Source organism: Sinohyriopsis cumingii, chromosome 9 (assembly GCF_028554795.1).
Source record: "Sinohyriopsis cumingii isolate HCF-2022 chromosome 9, ASM2855479v2, whole genome shotgun sequence".
NCBI lineage: Eukaryota > Metazoa > Mollusca > Bivalvia > Unionida > Unionidae > Sinohyriopsis > Sinohyriopsis cumingii.
In genome coordinates, this window is record NC_142969.1 from 13135093 (window position 1) to 13151058 (window position 15966).

Sequence of the window (15966 nt, forward strand, 5' to 3'; positions counted from 1 at the left end):
AGGAGTTAGAAGAAAAAAGAAGAAGAAACCCAAAGGCCCTTTTCAGGGCCACCCACATTTCTCGAAAAGAGATTGACTTTCCATTGCCTACCCCATTTTTATTTTTTATTTTTTTTTAAAAAAATCCCATGTTCAATTGCCTTTGTCCCTAGAATGGATATTTCCTTTCTCCCATGTTAAATTCCCTTGTCCCCAGAGTGGATGCCTTTTTTTTTCCCATGTTAAATTTATATAGTCCCCAGAGTGGATATTGCTTCCCATGTTAAATTTACGTAGTCCCCAGAGTGGATATTGCCTTTTTAACATGGAACTCCCCTAGTCCCTAGACCGTCCCACCTTACTACTTATAAGTAACAGCTTGTTTTACTTTCTTGTATGGAATTCCAGGAGAATGGCTTCTAATATTGGCGTATCTGGGAAAAGACTATGTGCATGATTTCATTCATGTTGTAAACATCACGCAGGATGGAGTTTCGTCCTTAGCAAAATCATCACCACTTTCATCGATTGGTGCACTGCTTGAATACTACCATATGCGGAATCTCCATATTTACGTCACGGTGTCAGTAATAACAACATTTGGAATATACTACGGCATAGGGTGGGGATTTCAGTGGTACTTTTATATCAGACAGAAAAACAAGGTATAGTGGAGAGAGACAGACAAACAGTGACAAGCAGAGAGAGAGAGAGAGAGAGAGAGAGAGAGAGAGAGAGAGAGAGAGAGAGAGAGATGACATGTTATTTAATTCATAATTAAGATATAAAAAGCACAACAATGAAGCTATCCAGTAGATGACAAGTTCTACATATCTGAGTTAAAGAAATCAGGTAAAAGAAAAAAGAAGAAAAGTTTGGACGTGTTGTAAAACCTGTAGAATCGTTGTAATAGTCACAACAAAAATCTTGGAAGCACTAAAACATTGGCAAACTTTAACTGTAAAATACTCTAATTAAAAGGTTACATTCTTTGATTACGTTTAAGATTTACAAGTCCAAGTTATATTTATGACATGAAATCAATGAATATAATTGTATAGCCGTGGGCTAAGGATTCGTCGTTTCGTTTAGAAATGCTTTTTTTATGTGGCTTTTAACCTTCATTTAAAATAGTCTATTTCTCAAATGGTAGAGTATTCTTTTAGCTTTAGAGAGGCACGGGGCTCGAATCCTTACTGGCCGTGTAGTGTTTCCTGTTACACACACAACAATGTAGTGCATATGTTTCTTAATACAACTATTTTATTTCTTATCGCCAAAAATATGAACAAGTTTAAATAAACTGTTTTCTTCAATCAATATTACTTAAAATTTAATCTTATTAATCTTCTATTTTTCTATATTAAATAAGCAGGAAAAGAAATTTACAATAGAACCGTTTTCCTAAATCGCATAAATATGTCTTGCGTTATGACATAAATGAACAAACATGAAGACTGGATGAGGGAAAGTACATAACATATAAGAAGGAAATGAAAGAGGTGAAGATAGAAAACATATTTTGAAAGAATGTGAAAATTATTACAGTTCCGTAATATAATTCATGTCAGAACAAAGTGCGTACTTTCAAGCAGGATTCCCCTTGCTAACAGGAACAAAGTTGGGGTAACTTTCTATATACGTCCCAAGGTGGGGCAAACTACAGAAGTCACACGACAATGAAACTGGACACAGTGACCTGCTTTTGGCATGATTAAGTTCCTCATATAGATACTCGGGAAAATGGCAGTTTTCAGTACTGTAGGTGACTAACAACCAGGTTATTGAAGGAGTAATGAATAGAAAGCAAACAATAGATAAGTCACTCTTTATGAGCAGTGGTTGTCAGAGCATTGGAGTCGTAATCTAAGGGTTGCACGTTTCTTACATGCCCAGGGTTTCCAGGTCGGTTGCTTTTCTGCTTCCTTGGAAAACATACTTGTTTTTCTCGGTATGGCGTCAAAAAAGATACTGAGAATGTCGTTGAAAACAAACTTACAAACAAACAAAACAAAACAGAATAAAACAAAAGAAACACCAAAAAACAAAAGTCACACTATGGTAAAAAAAAGATCACATTCACATAGTTTTATGTGACTCAGCTACAATTGCTGAGATATATCCAATTACCAATCTTTAAGGTAGTATGTAAAACAGGGTCTAAGACACTGTTAGTTTAAAAAACGGAAAGTTGAAAATACAACAATATTTCAAGATTGAAAATTGGGTAACAGTGTCCTAACATTAGCACATCTAAGTTAAGCTCTTTGGAATGTATCTGCATACTAATGTTTACGAGAGTAGGTAAATTAGGATTTATATTATTACGGGTGTAGTTAACGGAAATCTAAAACTACATGATAATTCAAGCAGGAACACAGGGTCAAATTTATCTAGTTTTGGTAACTAGTTTTAAGTTACATTCTGAGGAGGATCCACATACAAATGTGCACGAGTGCTAGTGAAAGAGGATTAAGGATAACTAATGTGTAATGAGTAACCAGATATATCAACATGCCAAGTTTCGTGAATGTATGTGAAATGTGGTCCAGAAGATGACGGGTATAACGAATGGACTCCTCAGAATGCATAAGTCACTAAAAGCGTTAAAGTTGGGACACACAGACCTAAGCATTTGCATGGTTGAGTTACTTTTACTAAGCATTATCCACATACCATGTTTCATCAGTGTAGTTAAAATAGGTAAGGGTGTAATCAATGGTCAGCTATAAAGTCAAGAATCATTCGAGATAAAAAGGATCACAGTGATCAAGTTTTGTTATGGACGAATTACTTTAACATTACTTTCTTTGAGATGTGTCGATGTGTCGATACAAAAAAATTCATGTTCAAGAGAAAAAAGAGCAGAATGTATTGTATATGTAAAGAACAAAGACGAAAATACAAACAACTGAACAAAGTAATTGCTATATCGAGGGGATACAAAAAGAGAAGTTTTATAAGAGTGTAAAGATAGTTATATAGTGCCAGTAAACTTCTAAGTTTGTGTATAAAAGACGTTACAACCATTCGAACTTAAAAGTCTAGGTCCTATTTACATATTTCAGGCGAAGGAATGGAAATGCCAGCCAGATAAATGGTTGTCCTGGGACGAAAAAAGAAAAGAAGTATTATTGGGGTCCTTCAATATGCTAATCGGTTCCACGATTTCTGGCTTTTTATCTTGTTACATCATGAATGGAGGTATATTCTCTCTCTCTCTCTCTCTCTCTCTCTCTCTCTCTGCCAAATTCAGAAGCATTGAGAAACATTCCATATATGTGAGCCGACCTTAGGTTAGGCCTTTTGTTTGTGCTCGCAAATGTGACTAAATTAGTTTGACAGCATAACATATATGTATAAAATTGTTTTTGTTATCCATACCTTCAGGACCAGGAATTATCTCTTTGTTAAGGTTTTCATCCATGTGAGGCAGACTTAATTTAATCTCCATCCCTTAAAATCTAATATTTAATTCAGTCGCTCTGTTAGGTTATATTTACTTAAACAAAGTATTTTACGCATCTTTCTAATGTCTTGTTTGCTAAAGTTCAATCGTATTCCCTAACATAAAGGTGTATTTTGTACTATGCGGAAGGAAAGGCATAAAGGCTTCTTTGCATTTCTCGGAATGTTGGGACAAATAGTTGAATCTGGCAGACATATTATGATCGTTTTTAGTACATTCTCACCCAGCAAAGTAAATAAGATCAATTAAAATTACACACATAAGTTACTATATATTAAATAAAAAATAACTATAAAATCATGTGATCAATCAGTTCGAGCAATTCCATTTTAACAGCTTGATGTAAATAGTCCTTCTCGTCAGACTGGTAGGAAATGTGTTCATTGTGTAAGACTGAAACGATAATCACTTTCAGAATGATTACTTTTTTTAAAAAACAAATGTTATTTGGTCATTGATTTTGGCACTTCCTTTTAGGTACAAACAGCCTCTATACCAATATCTCTGAATACGGATGGATGTATTTGGTGCTCTCTGCGTTTGCTCTGTTCATCTACAATGAAGCATTTTCGTACCATCTACATCTTCTGCTTCATAATCATTACTTTTATAAAACGATCCACAAATGGCACCATCGCTTCGAGAGTCCCACTGTCTTCAGCACCACTGCGATGCATCCAGCTGAATTCATTTCATTCCAGATTTTCCTGGTTTTACCGGCTTTCACCGTGCCATTGCATGTTGGTAAGTGAATGTTTCATTATCGTACAACATCACCATCAGACTGTATGCGGACCACCTCGGATATTTCTACCATTGGATTAGCAGTACAACATCTTCGTTAGATAAACGCCACTGCTATCGGGCCATTGTACTATCAAATTTTGGATAGTATCCACACGCCGACCAGCTCGGTGGACTCGTATATTAGTTAAGAATGTAAGCAAATAATTTCAAACACATATACTATTTTTTTTTCGTGATGGGTTTTGGAGCTAGGTAAATCGTATGAAATGAGATGCTACAGAACCATCCTTGGCATCTCCTACATGGACCACATCACAAATGAAGAAGTGCGTAACACCATCAGGCTCGAAGTAGGCCAATATGAGGACCTCCTCACCACCGTCAAAAAGAGAAAGCTGAAATGGTATGGCCATGTCACTAGAGCCAACAGTCTATCCACAACAGTCTTACAGGGCAGCGTCCAGGGTGGCAGAAGGAGAGGTAGACAGAGAAAAAAGTGGACTGACAACATCACAGAATGGACCAGGAAAAGTTTTGCGGAGACACAGGCATTGGCACATGATCGAGACAAGTGGAGGGAACTGGTCAGATGTTCAGCAGCACAGTGCCTCAACGACCACTAGGTCATGAGACTAATGATGGAATGATGATGACATCGTATGTGCAGTCCGTAATCCCATAACGTCGATAGAGAAGCGATTCGTTGGATTGGCTAGAGTTTTAAGCGTAAAGCTGCGAATCCAAATACAAATAGTATAGTGTGATGTATTCTTATCTTCTCGGTATATCTTTCTTTCATAAATAGCTAAGGTGGTCCGAATGGCATCTAGCAGCATGCACTCGCAGTATGATTTGTAGTACTGACCTCGAAAGTTCTTATGATGATAATTCTATCTTCAAATTTATATTGTTTATAGTGCTAGTGGATTTTTGTACCTAAGCTAGAAAACCAACGTAAGGTGTTAAAAAGGTGAAAATCACATAGCCGCTGAAATATGGTATTTCAATCTAAATCACGAGGCGACAAAATATTCAGCATTCATCCCCATAATGAGAGTATGAATGAAATCTCATGCTAAATTGCAGAATCTCAAATGTTTACAAAAATATATTCATGTGTGACTCTTTCTCAGTAAAGATGGATTATATATGCAAGTCTTTGCGTTACAGGTGTGCATATCTCCATGGTATTATACTATTACTACTACGGCTTGATCGGACACTCGGGAGTCAAAATGGACACCCTCTGGCCATGGCAACCCACATCCAGCTTCCATGATGACCATCACAGGTATCTATCACAACAACATGCTATAGCGGGATGTGTATTTAAATGGGACGTTAACACAATGAATTGCCATAGTACGGGGTATTTTCATGGGATATTAATACAATGACATAAAATAGTACAGGGTATTTTAATGGGATATTATCACAATGACACGCTATAGTTCGAGGTATTTTAATGGAATAATATCACAATGGCATGCTATAGTTCGGGGTATTTTAATGGAATACTATCACAATGACATGCTATAGTTATAGGTATTTTAATGGAATATTATCACAATGGCATGCTATAGTTCGGGTTATTTTAATGGAATATTATCACAATGACATGCTATAGATAGAGGTATTTTAATGGAATATTATCACAATGACATGCTATAGATAGAGGTATTTTAATGGAATATTATCACAATGGCATGCTATAGCACGGGGTATTTTAATGGAATATTATCACAATGACATGCTATAGATAGAGGTATTTTAATGGAATATTATCACAATGACATGCTATAGTGCGGGGTATTTTAATGGAATACTATCACAATGACATGTTATAGTTAGAGGTATTTTAATGGAATATTATCACAATGACATGCTATAGTGCGGGGTATTTTAATGGAATATTATCACAATGGCATGCTATAGATAGAGGTATTTTAATGGAATATTATCACAATGGCATGCTATAGTTCGGGGTATTTTAATGGAATATTATCACAATGACATGCTATAGTACGAAATATTTTAATGGAATACTATCACAATGGCATGTTATAGTACTGGGTATTTTAATGGAATATTATCACAATGGCATGTTATAGTTCGGGGTATCTTAATGGAATATTATCACAATGACATGCTATAGTATGGGGTATTTTATTTGATTTCTATCACAATGACATGCTATAATATGGGGTATTTTAATGGGATATTACCACAATAACATGCTATAGTACGAACGATTTTAATGGAATACTATCACAATGGCATGTTGTAGTAAGGGGTATTTTAATGGAATATTATCTCAATTACATAATATAGTTCGGGGTATTTTAATGGAATATTATCACAATGGAATATTATCACAATTACATAATATAGTTCGGGGTATTTTAATGGAATATTATCACAATGATATACTATAGTACGTGGTATTTTAATGGAATACTATCACAGTGAAATGCTATAGTATAGGGTATTTTAATGGGATATTACCACAATGACATGCTATAGTACGAAATGTTTTAATGGAATTATATCACAATGACATGCTATGGTACGGGGTATTTTATTTGAATTCTATCACAATGGCATGCTATAGTAAAAGGTATTTTAATGAAATACTATCACAATGGCATGTTATAGTACTGGGTATTTTAATGGAATATTATCACTTGATATGCTACAGTACGGGGTATTTTAATGGGGTATTACAACAATGACATGCTATAGTACGGGGTATTTTAATGGAATACTATCACGATGACATGCTACAGTACGGGTATTTTAATGGAATATTATCACAATGGCATGTTATTGTACGATGTATTTTAATGGAATAGTATCACAATGACATGCTATAGTACCAGGTATTTAAAGGGATATCGTGACAATGACATGCTATAGTACGGGGTATTTTAATGGAATATTATCACAATGGCATGTTATAGTACGAGGTATTTTAATGGGATATCGTGACAATGACATGCTATAGTGCGGGGTATTTAAATGGAATATTATCACTATGGCATGTTTTAGTACGAGGTATTTTAATGGATGTGGTGACAATGACATGCTTTATTACGTGGTATTTTAATTGAATACTATCACAATGACATTCACACCGCTAAGATTAATTTGATTGATAAGTCTAAGTATGAAATCGGTCAGGACATAAAAATTCAGACAGTTCACGAAAATCGACCTAATTGAGTGATTTTGACCTATTCAAAAACTATTTTAAAGTTTGAATCTTTCTAATTAATTAATTATCACTGTTGAAAAAATAAATGGTGTACTTGTAGATTTGCGTAGAAAGGATAACTGATTTTATAATAAATTTCATCATAACATATTTTGCTATTTCAGTACGGAATTTTATTTCATTTCTATTTTTGCTATACCACATGCTTTTGGAGCCACTTTCGTTTTCCCTTTTGGGAAGATGTCTGCCCTAAAGACTGTTGTTCAAACTTGGTAGGGGGGTCGGGGGAATGCTTCATTAAACATAATAACAAAATTATTTTAGTAACGATTTTATTTCTCATCACAAACATAACCGGTAATAGAAGTGTTGACTGCGATCCGAAATCAAGTGGAAATCGAAATTTAGTGTAGCATCTATTAATGAACTAGACTCGACTGCAAGCTAGCCAAGGCCATGCAATTGATGTTTACATTTGCAAATAAACAATAACTAAGGACTGCAAGCTTGCTAAGGCAACTTAATTCACGTTTTAATTTGGAGAAAACAACAAAATATCCTCAGTGGCAAACGCATAATTATTAAAATCGTAAGCTTAAAAATGCTACACCCTGAAATCAGTAGGATGAGATCACTCTGTCATGCTGAGATAGAAGGAAACCCCCACCAAAACAATATTCACTGGATAGGATGAGATCACTCTGTCATGCTGACATAGAAGGAAACCCCCACCAAAACAATATTCACTGGACCAATCCGTGCAAAACAAATGTGCTAACAAAATCATCTCCGCATTTCTGTGTGAAAAAAAGTCGTTAATTTGTGAAAATGCACTCAGTGCATTTATGAGCTATATTGTTACGAAAAGTCGCTGTTGTAACATTGTCTTAACATTGTAATACTACCCCATTAAAATACCCCGTACTGTAGCATGTCAAGTGATAATATTCCATTAAAATACCCAGTACTATAAGACAATGTTAAGACAATGTTACAACAGCGACTTTTCGTCAGTCGTCTTTCTATCGGTGCAGAAAGATTTTCAAAGTATGGAGGAAAGATTCATGCAAATAGACTGTTCTTTACTTAAAAATGTATAATAAAACATAAATATACCTTGCTTTTAGCAGATATTAATCAAATATTTAATTTTCGAAGTGGAACTATTTTGTATTGTCACTAGTATATTCCCCAATCGTGACAAATACAATATTTCTACTTCTTTCGTGAAATATTCTCGAATATCTACTAAAACAAAACTCATTAACATATTCTGTATATTTATATATATATTTATAGAAAACGAGGGATAATTTTTCTTTTCAGATATTTCAATTGCAACTATGGACACAACTCTTTTTTCTTCGATAAGCTGCGTGGAACCTTGAGGAGAAAGGATCAGGACCACAGACATAAAGAGCTTAGCGGCAAACGGAAAGCAGTCAATTCCACAGACCTGGAGACAGAGTGATATTTGTTTAATACATTTGTGTGCATTTCGGTTTTTCATATGCCAAGCATTGACGTCATGGGGGTAAAATAAAAGTTTGCAATGCTTATGTAAATCTTTAATGTCATATATCAGGCATAGATTGTTAGTTGAATAACCTACTATTTTGTACTCTTTCGAAAAAGAACATTGACTCAACAAATGTGATACGAATATACCCTATCTTATGAAAATACTGAAATGAATGTGAGCTATGTAAACGTGGAAAACAATGAGACTAGGGTGAATCAAGTTGAGGAGTAATGGGGGTCAGGCCCGTCCCGAGGATGTGCGGGGCCTCAAGGCAGCAAGCGATGATTGGGGCACCAAGCAAAAAGATAAAAGCAAAGTACATGATGATAAAAGACTCTAAGAAGCTCCTGTGTTACTTAATATTTTAATAGTGAATGGATTATCAAAATCACCCATAAGTGATATAGAAACTTTCAACATGACTAGTTCACAATTAAAAATAATAATAAAATCAAATTAGTGTTTTGGTCCCAACAAATGTAATGTTGCCAATATATGACCTTGACATCTGAGAAACAAGAGCATTTGGAACAGAGCTATCAATATTTTCCTTTCGTTTTATCAGAAATAGCGTGTCCTATTTTCCTACAATAAGTGCACTAGGAAGAAATATGGTTTCAGATCAGTCTTATCAGAAGTTTGATTCTTATAAGCAGCGCCAGATTAGAATATGTAAGTATTTTCATTAGAATGAGTTGATTTCTTACTAAGAACATTCTGAGAGAAAGACGTATTGACAACTGAAACTTTGTGAGCCAAAGAATAGTCGTCAGCTGTACGAGCAGCGTTTGCATAGTGCCCTGTTGGTGTCCATGAAGGTAGGTCTTGACGACAGTATAAGCGCAGTTCTTGAATTCTTCAACTACTATGAGTTGTTTAGCTTTGTTATAATTTGCATAAATCTTTTTAAATGCACGCCGTTTGTGAAATAGTTGCTCCGTTTTCCTGGGAAACTCAACATCAATTTGGCTATTTTTGTTTTCTTAAGTCCAAAACTTCTGTCAATCTGCCTCATGTACCAACTTATATCACTTCAAGTTGCATTCCTTGACCAAAAAATAATCAGCACTTGCTTCTACAGTAAATGAAGACCGTTTCGGTGACCTAGTGATTAGAGCTTCCGCCTCAGATGCGGGAGGTCGTGGGTTCGATCCTCGGCCGAATCACACCAAAGACTTTAAAAATGGTACTAACAGCTGCCTCGCTTGTCGCTCAGCATTAAGAGGTTAGTGCTAGGACTGTTCGGCCTGGTGTTAGGATAATGTAACTGGGTTGGACATCATGCTACATGTCTGCGACATGATACCCCAGTGCTAGACATCACTATAAACTGCCACATTGCAGACATCGTAGCGATATGGCTGAAAAATTGTTAAAGCTACGTTAAAAATCCAAATCACACACACACACACACACACACACACACACACACACTGACGCATAACTTTAACGAGCTTTGCCATTAAGTACACTCTATAGTAACCTAATATTTTTTGTAACGTCAAAAACTGAACATTCATGAGTGAAGTGTTTTCGACTTGCCAGTTCTAATTCATTTTATTTCAAATTGGAGTTTCATCTTTCTTTTATCCTTTTGTATTTACAATTTCATTTGCACCTTTCTTTCGCCGTTTTGAATTTGCATTTGTCACTCTACCCTGTCTATTTCTGTCTTCTGCATTTGCATTTTCGTTTCCATTTCTTTGCTCCTTTTAAAGATGAATTTTTCTTAGCGATTTTTCCATCTGGTTTTTTATTTCAATTTTACTATATTCACTTCAGAGTTGAAAACAGATTTACTAATAAACTTAAAGCACTTACGTAAACATTTTCTTTACCATCATATGCAGAAAAAAGACTTTTAATTTCTTGTTTAACAAGGATGGTCATACCTCTAAAAGAGAATAGCAGCTGTCAAGCACCAGCAATTCATCTTTCCTTAAACACTGTGACCCTTCCAGAGTCGGACTGGAAACTAAGCTCTCCACCAAGTTAAATCAAACACAAGGAACAAAGAAATTTCCGAAATAAAACGAATTAAAATTTTTAAATTCAATTTCAGGTTTTCTGAAATATTTCTGAAATTTGTATCCCTGACGAACTCAGACAATTTCTATATTACTCTATGGTCATACTCAAAGTAACATAAAGAAGAAAAACCAGCAAGTTTTGTAGAATTTAACATATAATTTAATTATTCAAATGTATAAATTGGAAATGTAAGAGGAACTTACAGTGTTATGAATTGAATCCAAACTATCCTAAAAAGTTATCTTTAAGTTCAAAAGAATCGAATGATCCTAATGAATGTCAGATCGTCGAATGCAATGGTCTACCATTAATCATACGTATTGAAACGGCATTATCCAGTACTCCTCTGATTATTCACAATAGTCCCAGAATAATATGATATTCGAAGGAGCACTTTGTAATTCCAACGGATAATCTAAGCAAAGTTTTCTCTCTAATAATACCTAAACAAAATATTAAATACACCAACAGACTGACGTTACAACAAGGACATAAGAAAATAAAAGAATGACTAAATTGTCCAGCCCCACCTACTAAAATACAAACATCAGGGTGAAAACGCATTTGGCTCCTACTATTTACGTGACACATTACAAATATTCCACATCATAATAGAACCCACTTGACCTAATACATCCAATGGGAAATAACTTAATTATTCCTGAATCCACATGAATCCACCAGCAAGTCAGAAATTCACATAACCTTTAAGCAGATTTTATTATTAATAACTATTACTAAAGGTCGTAAACACCTACGTCAACATTTATTTATAGGTCCTACACAATCTACACACTTAATATCTTAATATCTTAAAATAAAATTTTATGCCCTTGTACAAATATTAACTCTCAAATAACTTGACAAGAAATGACCATTAAAATTAACAGTCATAATATAGATAAAGCCATGTACCAAGATTTGCCAAGACTATAGATATGCATACATAAATACAATAGTACATACATCTATGCATCCATATACACATACATCCATATATCCATCCACCCATACATCCATCCAACCATCCATCCTACATACATACATACATACATACATACATACATACATACATACATACATACATACATACCGTGAGTTTATAACAGAGATCTTTCAAGACAATGTAAATTTCAATTTTTTCAAACTATTGATAATTTATCTTTCACATAAATTATGATTTAGGACTTCTGTTGATATGACAATACATCTGGACATCACACATCGCGAATTTTGAAGCTCTTATTTTACATTCTGGTTTGCTTGCTCCGTCTAGAGACCAGTGTAAACGTCTTGTTTAAAAGTTTTCAGTTTTTATTTTTAAAATAATTTATACTATCAATTTATATTAAATATGTGCACGTCAGTGCTACAACTATATAACCTATTTATTTTCCACAAATGCATGGTTATTCTTCCTTATTTAATTAGAAGGTATCTGTATGCCGACGAGACAAGTATTAGTATTCCAACAGTGTTTGTAACAGTAGGAATGCTGTATTACACTCGGTTGATTTAAAAGGCAAATGTAGAAAAATCGCAGTTACAAATTAATATCGTTTATTTTAGAGAACAAGATTTGTAAATTAAAAATCCACTGCCCCGTTAAAATGAGCTTCCATAGACTTATACATACAAAGTGCTAAGATATATGAAGAGTTAGTAGTAAATGGGGGCACCCTAGCGTCAAGGGGAATTAGCATTACAAGACCCCTTGGGCAACTCTAGCGTCAAGGGAAAATTAACATGGAGAAAAATCGTGGGTCAGATTAGCGTCAAGGGAAATTAACATGGAGAAAAATCGTGGGTCACTCTAGCGACAAGGGGAATTTAACATGGAACTATACTGTGGGTCTGTCTAGCGACAAGGGGAAATTAACATGGGAATAGAGTTTGGGTTTGTCTAGGGACAAGGGGAATTGAATATGGGATTTTTTTTTAAAATTTAAATTTAAATTTAAATTTAAAAAAAGGGGTAGGCAATGGAAAGGCTATCTCTTTTCGAGAAATATGGCTGGCCCTGAAAAGGGCCTTTGGGTTTTCTTCTTCTTCTGCTTCTAATTTCTTCTTTTTCTCCACCAAATTCTTATTTTATCTCCAACACTCTTTCTCTTCTTCTCTTTCTTTTTCTCCTGCTCTTCTTTCTTCTTCTCTTCCTCCTCTTCTTTCTTCCTCTTCTCATTTTCTTCTTCTTTTTCAATCTTTTCGTTCCATTTGCTTATTCTTATTCTTTCCTCTTCATCCTCCTTCTCCTCCTTTATCTCTTTCATGACACCACTAATCTTGTCCTTTACCTTTTTTAAGTTATTAATTTCCATCTTTACACGATGGGGACTATAGGAATAATGGTCTTCAACCAGTCTTATTAACATCTGCTCCATCATTCCTAAGTTGTCTAAAACGTCTTGTAATGTTTGTATTTTGTCCATTTGGTTAGAAGCCATCTTCTTTTTTTATTCTTTGCAGAATGGTTTGAACGACGAATACTATGGGTTCTTATACTTAAAGCGCGTACGTGAAGGAAAACATCCCCCTAAAACGTAAAATTGATCTTACCTAGATCATGACCAAACAACGCGCGAACGTGAAGGAAAACATCCCCCTACTTTTTCATTTCATATAATAAAACCCAAACTATACTTTCTCATTTCATATAATAAAAACCCAAACTATACTCTCCACATACGCTAAGAAACAATAAACAAAATCCATAATCTACTATCCACACAATCTTACGTGAGCGCTTACAAAACCCAAACTATACTCTTCACATACGCTAAGAACAATAAAAAAATCCATAATCTACTATTCACACAATCGTACGTGAGCGGGTACAAACACACAAACACAAACACACAAACACAAACACACAAACACATACGCTAAGAACAATAAACTAATCCATAATCTACTATCCACACAATCGTAAGTGAGCGCTTACAGAACCCTAACTATACTCTTCACCTACGCTAAGAAACAATAAAGAAACCCATAATCTACTATTCCCACAAACATACCTGAGCTCTTACAAGCACCAACACACAAACACATACCCTCACACTATCTTAAAAAAGAGTTAGTGTTTATAATCACACTACTCTACCTACACACATTGGCAAATCGATCGTTATTTCTTTTCTAGAGTATTGGGTAGCCCTGAAAAGGGCTGTTTTTTTTTTTTTTTGGAACTTCATGGACACCTGGTTAATGGTGGCACCTTCCAGGCCTAGCGCCACATACACATCTTGTCCCCCAGTTACTTTTTACCTTTTTGGGGGAGAGAGCAGAGGCAGGATATGTCGCTTCAGAATCCCAATTTTCGCTCTCTGGGATTCTGAAATTTCTTCTTCTTCTCTCCTTTTCCTCCTCCTCCTCTTCTTTGTATCTTCTCTCCTCCTCTTTGTATCTTCTTTCCTCTTCTTCTTTATATCTTCTCTCCTCCTCTTCTTTGTTTCTTCTTTCCTCCTCCTCTCTTATCCTTCCCTCCTCCACAATGTCTTCCGCGGCCAGTTCATTTAATATGCGCCTGGCATATTCCAGATGCACATGAAGTTCCAACAGTTTCTCCAGTCTCGTGTTCATTTTTGGTGTTGATCAATCAACAAGGGTAGCTGGACTGCCGAACGAGTTTCAATTTATAGTGAAAGCGCGGACGTGAAGGAAAACATCCCCTAAAAACATAAAATTGATCTTACCTACATCATGACCAAAAAACAACAACGCGCGGACCTAAAAGAAACACTCACTCACTTTTTATGCTACCCATCACTATTTTAAAATTTTTTATAAATCACTTCAATAGACTATCCACATACGCAAAGCAATCCAATCTAACCCCAAATTTACACCTCAAACACAAAAAAAGACATCATTTTAATCTACTATCCATACCAACTTACTTAACCACTTACAAACACAAACACACAAACACATACCCTCACATTTTTTTAAAAAAGAGTTAGTGTTTATTTTCACACTACTCTACCTACACACATTGGCAAATCGATTGTTATTTCTTTTCTAGAGTATTGGGTAGCCCTGAAAAGGGCTGGTTTTTTGTTTGCTATGGCATTCTTTTTAGTTTCTAAGAATGCGATGTCCTCTGAGGATAGACTTTCTGGCGATAGGTCTGCTTCTTCGGAAAGAGAAGAAGAACTCTTTGGTGTCGATACGACAATCGACAAAGCCTCTGTCAGCTTCAGGTTGCTGCTGCTGCTCTTGTTGTTGTTGTTGCTGCTGTCTCTGAAGTCTGTACTTCTCTGTCCATTCTTCTTTTTCCCTGTTCATTTCTTCTCTGAAGAGCTCTTCTATCAGGTCTTCAGTGATTTTTAACATTCTCACATTCTCTATTTCTTCTGGCTTCGGTATCAGACTGTGTCTGACCCTATGCAAATTCACGTAGGCTTCGTTGAGTTTAGCTAGTTTGGAGCACATCTTCTTAGGAGGATGAGTCGACAATGGATGGTTAGACTGGAAACAACCCGGTTCTTAAAGTCAAAGCGCGGACGTGAAGGAAAACATCCCCCACACGGTTTTTGAGTCGCAACGTTCAGTGAGTGTCATGAGAGGGATAGTAAGAAATGAAAGAGCATCAATCCAACATTCTTATAGCTAAACAAAAGACAAAGGCATTTTTTTCAAAACACAACATTTTTTATTCAAAAATCACTTAACACTAAACAACAACTCTAACATTTTTAACAATAATCCAACAATATAACATCAAACAATTTTTTCAAAACACAACATTTTTTATTCAAAAATCACTTAACACTAAACAAAAACAACTCTAACATTTTTTAACAACAATGCAACACTGAAGGTTTCTCCACTAGGTAAAGAGGGATAACAGTCTTCCATGGTTTCTAGTAATCTAGGATGACTTCTCTCAAACTGTTGATTTCTATGGTATTATCGAATTCTGCATACAGGATGACGTTCACCGTTTCATCAGGGTCTCGGTCTTTAAACTGAATTTCCACACGAATCTGGCCGGATTTTATA

General features: G+C 35.3%; 1 pseudogene; it reads left to right on the forward strand.

Moving 5' to 3' along the window:
- Nucleotides 1–533: 533 nt before the first annotated feature.
- The window catches only part of LOC149791285 (uncharacterized), a 64060-nt pseudogene continuing 48627 nt past the window's right edge, over nt 534–15966 (forward strand).